Source organism: Micropterus salmoides, unplaced genomic scaffold (assembly GCF_014851395.1).
Source record: "Micropterus salmoides isolate LMB-PRFRI ecotype aquatic unplaced genomic scaffold, ASM1485139v1 Ms_hic_scaffold_7, whole genome shotgun sequence".
NCBI lineage: Eukaryota > Metazoa > Chordata > Actinopteri > Centrarchiformes > Centrarchidae > Micropterus > Micropterus salmoides.
Genome location: NW_024044459.1, coordinates 10,509,057 through 10,516,698, shown reverse-complemented (window position 1 = coordinate 10,516,698; position 7,642 = coordinate 10,509,057).

Sequence of the window (7,642 nt, the reverse complement as noted above, 5' to 3'; positions counted from 1 at the left end):
CCTGCCACTGGGGGACAGTAGCGGTGTTTGTGTTTTGAATATGTGCATTGGTCACATCAGAGCCTTTTTGTTTAGTTTGTTTACTTAAGAATACTTGTGTGGTCAACACCAGGTTGCAGTGCACGTGATCAAATCTGACACAGCATTTACATTCAGGCAGACAAATGCCACCAGCATGTCTGTAATTCTACACCTGCCAGGAAGTCATTTGTATAATTATTGTAAATTGTTCATCTTTTTATTCAGCGTTCCTGTGGCACCTGAATTATACAGTGGTATCAGCTGTTGCAGTGTTTGGTTGGAGTGAAAGCCAAGCAATCATAATATATGACGTAAAATACATGATAGGAGTATCTCAGTAAATGACATCTACTTACAATTTCACATGTACTACAAATTTGAAAAGAAGGTTAACTGAATTCACAACATTGCAGCCTCCACTGCATTCCTGCTTAAAGTGATTATGTTGCTGTCATTCTACAGCTCTTAGCATACACTTGTGTCCCTATGTGAGTTGTGTACATCTGTAAGAAAAGCCAAAATAAAGTCAACAACACTTTTTTTTTTGAGTTTGAGGTCAGCTACACATACTAAATTATGAGTAGCAACACAATCAGATCAGCTTCCACATCCAGGGAGAGTAGTGAGAGTCCCTGATTTTTAAAAACGGTACACATATCTCAGTGATGCATGACACGCTTGCAAAAAAACTGAAACAGCGATTTGTTGTAGTCTGATATTTGTGTACACATATTATATAGTTTTTTACCAAGTGCAATTAGACATGTGAAGCCCTCTTCTGCCTCTGGAGGGTGACATTATACTGAAGTTGAAGAAGTTAGGAGACTCAGCTCTTTTCTGTGTGAGAACTCAATTGTCCTATAACTCTATCCAGGTTACAATTTATTCCCTTTCTTTTTTCCCAGCTGTCCATTAGCAGAAGACTGCAGAACATTCATTAAAAACAAGGGTGGAGCACCTATGTTATTATGAGTAAGGGCACAAGTTAATAAATAAAGGGAATAAGTATATTATTCACATACATTACATTAGTCTACCATTCTCTGTTGCGATATACTGAACTGTTTTCAAGCTAGGACGACCTTGGAAACAGGATTAGTTCCCACTAAAAACAAAGTAAATACGGGTGACATTGAAATATTTATTGGCAGAAGTGAGGAAAAATACCTTTTAATACACATGATCACGTTCTTCCTCCTCCCTGTATCGCTTCCTTGCTTCATCCCCTCTTGTGTTGACACTTTGCTGCTGGCCCTGTCAGCCTCAGGAGAGCTGGGAGTCAGGGGTCAAGGACAGTGAGGCAAAGCCTGGGGCGAGTCTTGAGTATGGTTTCGGTCCCGGCATTTCTCCACCAGTCTCCTTATACCCAGGTTCGACCAGTGCATCCCGTGCCTTAGGCAGCACCTTGGGCTGTCTCTCCTAATGATGTCTCTGCATCCTGGCGTCCTTTTCCATGAGTCCTCATGCATATTAGTGCTAAGTCTCTCCACTGATGCACCAGGATCCACTTGTTAATCAGGCATTTTAAAAGGACAATAAGTCAGATTTTAGCATCAAAAAATGACTGTAGAACAGCTGTAGGGGTTCACTGCTAATGCTCCAGCTTAGCAGGCACATTCAATACTCACCTTCTGGCCTGCACTCTGCTTTTGAAACTCCCTGTGTGTGAATTATGAAGACAATTTAAATTCAGAAACAGCCACTGCAGAATTCATTCCTTCCATACCTTTGTGTCTCCTTAAATTAACTCTATACTCTCTTTTTTGTTTGATTTGTGTTGAAATACACCCATTTGTCTTTTCTGTATGATAATAACTGTCTACAGTACTCACTGAGAATAGATCCAAGACAATTCAGCATTGCTGCTGAAGATGATGATGATGTTAAAGATGAGATGATGTTAAAACCAGGAGGGGCATCAATGGAAAACCTATGGTGTAAAACCAAAGGTCTGCCTAAAAAAACAAAAACACATTATTGACATTATCACATTGTAAGGCATATATATGTTGGCAAACAGAAGCATATTTGCACATCCGAATTATGCTTCTTCTGACCACCTAATGAATCTCAAAAACTCAATTTCCTTTAACTCTGTGGTTCTATACCAACTGTGGAAAAAAAGATATGCCCCTTGAGCTGCTAAATGCACCACCATGTTCACTAGCGAGTGGCTATCTTTATACTGTTTGCCTTTTGTTGCTGGCCAGGTAGCATGTTCATCTGAGCATTTTCACTGATAACAGTTGTCAGCTGCGGTGGGAATACGGCTGTGGAGTTTGCGAGAGACTGGTTTTACATTAAACATTGTCATTTGATCCGTTGTTAATATAAAGGTAATGATAAATGCAGCTTTAAATAAAAAAAAATGCTAGGCATGTGGGTTGAAAGATGTTATAAAAAGTCCTTGATGAACCCTTTAACCTTTAATCAACTGAAATTCTCATCTAATAAAGTCTATGACACTCCAATTCTGCCTTGTAGGGTTTGTATTTTACACAGTTTTGTACCAAGGAGATCATTTGTCTTTGTAGGCTTTTCATCTTGTCCAGTTAGTTACATTACAATCAAGCAAACCAGTCAAGACAGCACAAAGGGAAGTGATCGCTGAAGCGAACAGCTGATATAAAAGCCCCCTTTTACTGTCTCCAAAAGACATATTTAATGAGTGAGACGTCATTCACTGCATGCAAATGTAGCCTAGCAACTAAGAGCTACCAGCTACCCCATACTGAGGTGTTTGTGAGGAAATCATTGAGACAGGCAAGTCAAATCAGCCCTTACATTAACACTTGCCAAAAGGTGCCATTTGAGTGAAATGGGGATGCCGTGTTTCACTCTTAAATATTTTATATTTAAGGAAATAACAGAAATATTCACAGCTAAGTTGTGCAAACAGCAGCTTCATTACTTCCTCAAAATGTCAGAACTTGTTGCTTATTCACACATCCAGCAGATACGGAGCAACTCTTGTGATGGTACATTGTTATTATAAATAAAATACTGATTTGTTATTATTAATAGATAGTCGATTATAGCTTCTTTAACTTTAAATTGGTGGAATATAAGACAAATTTTTTTTTATGATCTTTGAACATATAATAATTGTACCTCAGAAGTGTCCTCTGTAATGTGATACTAATTATAAAAAAATAAAATAAAATACAATATTTATTTTGGTTAGAATATAGTTGGCCCATTTATACCCCTGCGTAGGGTCTAAGTGCGTACCTACGCCATAGGCTACGCACGTAGCCATGCATTTATACTTGTGCGTAGGTGTGTCATTCATTCTACAATTACACCCCCAAATGCTAGTCGGCAGTAGCGCTACAGCGTCCACTGTGTTGACTTTTGCTGGCCGAGCAGGCTAACTTCTGGTTTAGCGCTCTGCTAATGTAAATGGGGGTAAATTATATATATAAATTGCACTTAAGACCAACTGTATTGGAGTCAATGACAAAATGACCCTCCTCACTTTATTTATTACTTCACTTTCCTAATGAGTTTATGGTCTCTGTTACTAGTTTCAAGTCTTCTTCAGTACAGCATGATGTTCATTTAGTAAATTACAGTCTCATTTAGAGTAAAATTAATGATAAAGCAGGGTATGCTTTAGGGCATGGCTAACTTGTGGCTGACAAGTCATTATCACAGCGACCTGTCAGTCTGGATAGAGGTAAATCGAATCCACTGAACTGTGTACATTTAACTAGCCATGAACTTGGTTTTTGGGGCTGTCTGTGTTTTATTTAAGAACTTTGACTCAGCGTGTTTTCAGTTCATGAAAGTAACATTTTGATTGCCTAAAAATGTCTAGTTCAGCATTTGATTGTAGTAAAAGACACTCTTAGGAGTCAGCATTATTTGTTTACATTTTGTTTTAATTCTGTTTTTCACTAGCCAAAATAGCATCTCAACTTAATATCACAGTTAATGTGAATTACAGATGCACCTTGCTAACCAAGCTAGCTAGCTCAACCCTCTCGTCTGAATATGGTCACTTCTGGTTCCAAAAAACCAAAATGGCGACAGCCAAAATGCCAAACTCAAGACTTCAAAACAGTAGTCCACAAACCAATGGGTGACGTCACGGTGACCATGTCCACTTCTTTTATACAGTGTATGATTGAAATATATGCTTACCCAGGCACATTTTGTTTTGCATGTTAGATTGCCGTGCTGTGTACTGACAAAGAGACTGTCTGGCAATTAGTTGGAATATTCCGTATAATTTGTTCAACAAAATAAGAGATTTTTGTTGCTTTGACTCATTACTCACCTGTATGTATACAGATATACAAAAAATATTTTATTTTTCCAAAATTTTAATTTGTTCCAAATTACACATATCTTTCCAGGTAATGACCAAGAAATTGTAAGGAAATGATTCGGAAATTACTGAACTGTAAAGGACAACAGAGGTGCTTTTGTTGTCTCCTTTAATCATCTGGTGACTACTAAGATTTGTCTTGAACAATCCTGACTGACCCCAGGTTGGAACCACTTGCCAATAACTTCCTGTATGGTAGATTTATATGGAATATGTAAATAGAAAAAAAACTAACCTCCACCAGTGAATAGACAGTTACATAACACAATGCAGACTGTGGATTTCATGGCTTAACTCCTTCCTCCAGACTGCAGATTAATTCAAGCTTATTTTCCCAATATGTGGTGGAACATTTGGGACGCCACACGTCTGGACGAGCTGAAAAACAAACAACACGTTTGTAATATCACACACTTTATGACCCTACTCATATGAGCAAAAGTAAAACAGTGTCATTTTCTTCACTAAAGAGCACTTAAAAAGCACGCTGTTCTCCTGACTGTCACCAAATCTACTACATGTTGAATGAGGTGGGGATTATTTTGCTCTCAGCCAGCTGCCATGTAAAACAGGAGGTAAACATGCAGCACAGCCTCTCAACACTGCTAAGCTTTTTTGCTATGAGTATTTTCAGGACACGCTGCTCAGAATGGATGAGTGTTTTCGTGAAATCATTGAATCAGTGATGGGAGCAGTGTGGACTGAGATAATCAATGCATCTTGCAGTCTGAATGATGAAATATTGCTAATGCAGGCTGCTGTTTTCCTTTTAATTCCTTCTATATCTCTGGTCGGTAGCTTAGCCCACCAGTTCTCTATTTATGTTCATACTTTAGCCCCACATCACATTTTTGGAACATAAACTGTACTAATTAATGCCAATGTCATTAAACACATACATTCATATTATGTTACTGGTGCCAACGGGGTCACTGAAGGATTCATTGTTTGAATGCCTTGCTCATTCACAAGCAAATCATAACATCAAAAACACAACATAACAAATTATAATTATAATAATCATGAGAGCAAAAATAGCACATACCACCAAACTAACCAACCAAAGACAGTGATGGAGATGACTACAATATGACCCCCAAATCACACCACCAAAACACCAGAAAGCTCCAAAAAACCCATCCAAAACATCAGACACCCAACAAAAATATCATAAAACCACCACAATCACCAGGTACCTCTACCGCAGTATTCCTAAAAACATCACAGACTAAAAAACTGCCATTCCCCAAAACATCAGAAACCACCACAAGACACAAAAAACCCAACAGTGTTAAGTCACCAAAAAGTGACCCCGGTGATCTTCGAACACCAAAAGCATCTGAAATCTCCACAATAGTCTCTCCGGAAACATTTAATAGTCTGAGAATACCAAACGAGGCCTTAAAATAACAACAAATAGCATAGACCACCACAGTACCCTTCCCACAAACATCACTGACCACAAAACCACATCAGCAAAGCAAAGCAGGCCACCAGAAACACCAAATTTACTGGAAGAAAACCCCTAAAATGTACCTCCCAAAACATCAGACACCACCAAACTGCCTCAGGAAAAGTAGTGGAAGGGATCTCCTGGCCTACTGCCCTTTACTCTGTTTTGACATCGCATCAAAAGCCATTTCCCTGGAGAGACTCCCAGGTGGAAGCCCGTCTGTTGAAGGGCCATTTCGGTGATAGCACATCACTCTTTGCTTCTCATTTTCCCCTCCTCATCCCATCCTCCTGACCCCTTTCCCCCCTTTCCTCTCCTCCTCTTGTCATCTCCACCTGAGTGTTCACATTCCATTATTGAGACATTACTGAGTCTGGGACATTGTAGTCATACTGTTGACTGTCCTCCCACAACCCAGCCTTCCCTTCCCCAGACATGAGCCCTGATACCTTAATCAGTTTTGACAGGAGAAGTGGCTGCCATCACAACCCCTGCTGTCTGGATTTGCAGCTCATCACCTTGACTTAATAAATTCTGTCAGATGTAACAGGCCTGCTGACAGTGGCACCTTCCTTCAGCAACCCTGTTATGACCACAGTTCACTACACACGCTAAAAAAACACAGGGTTATTGTAGTATGTCCAGTTTTCAGTCAAATGTTTTTCATCCACACTATCCTTTTCAGGGTATTTCATAAGAGACTGTGGCCCATGTGGAAACTGTGAAACTAAAATATCCATCCATCCATTATTGATACTCACTGATCCTGTTTAGGGTCATGAGAGACAGAAGCCTGTCCCAGCACGCATGGGGGGATAGACTGAATACACACTGTCAGATCGCCAGTTTATTACAGGGCAAACGCATTTTAACATACACATGCTGTGACCCAGCTCAGGTGCTGCTCCTTGTCCCCAAATCAAACAGTCTAACCTCACAGACACCAAAACCTACGGTGAAACGGACCAAAATGTAAACTTTCTAACAGCCCGTGGTGATCAATATGTGCAAGCTGAGGTAGGTAACAGAGGACTGTATGTATTATTTACATCTCACTGTAGCTTTTTTCGTCACTCAAGATCATGTGATATTGATGACTGATGAACAGCTGAGTGCAAATATCTGGTAAATTAGACGTGGTGGTCACGCTAAATTTCCAAACTTCACAAGTTGACATTACCTTATACTTACATACTAATTACCACATACTCCGTTGACCAACTGACCAGAACACAACGGGTGCTGAGAATTACAAATAATACACCAGCCGTTGCTTCCAAATAGGGAAAAAAAGGGTGAATGAACTGTTATGGCATATTTATCCAGAAATACAGAATTGAAGACCAAACCAAAAAGATTGGCGAAGGCCAAAAGATTGGCTTAGTACAAACATGCTGCTGTCATACAACAGCCACGAGTGTCACTCAAAGCAGTCCAAATGTTTAAATCTCTTGTGTTGGGCACTGAGTCAGTAGCTTCACAGCAGATTACATCAGACAGTGGACAGCATTTTCAAAAGAATCAATTTCAGTGTTACAAATGCCTGTATAGTGACATCAATTGAGACATCATATCAAATCTGTTGTGTGCATTTTTGTGTATATGGTCAAAGAACGGCATCAAATACTGCTTGATACTTTGACTTGTCACTATTAGAATACATTGTACCCACCATGAACTCAAGATGCCTCCGTTCTCTGTGAAGAAGCATGTAAGCAAACAACAGAGGATGAATACTTGATACTTAAAAGATATATCAGGATGGGGTTGTAACCACAAACCAGAACCTCGCTCACTTCAGAGGTCACAATGAGAGTACAAATGCTTCAGGTGAT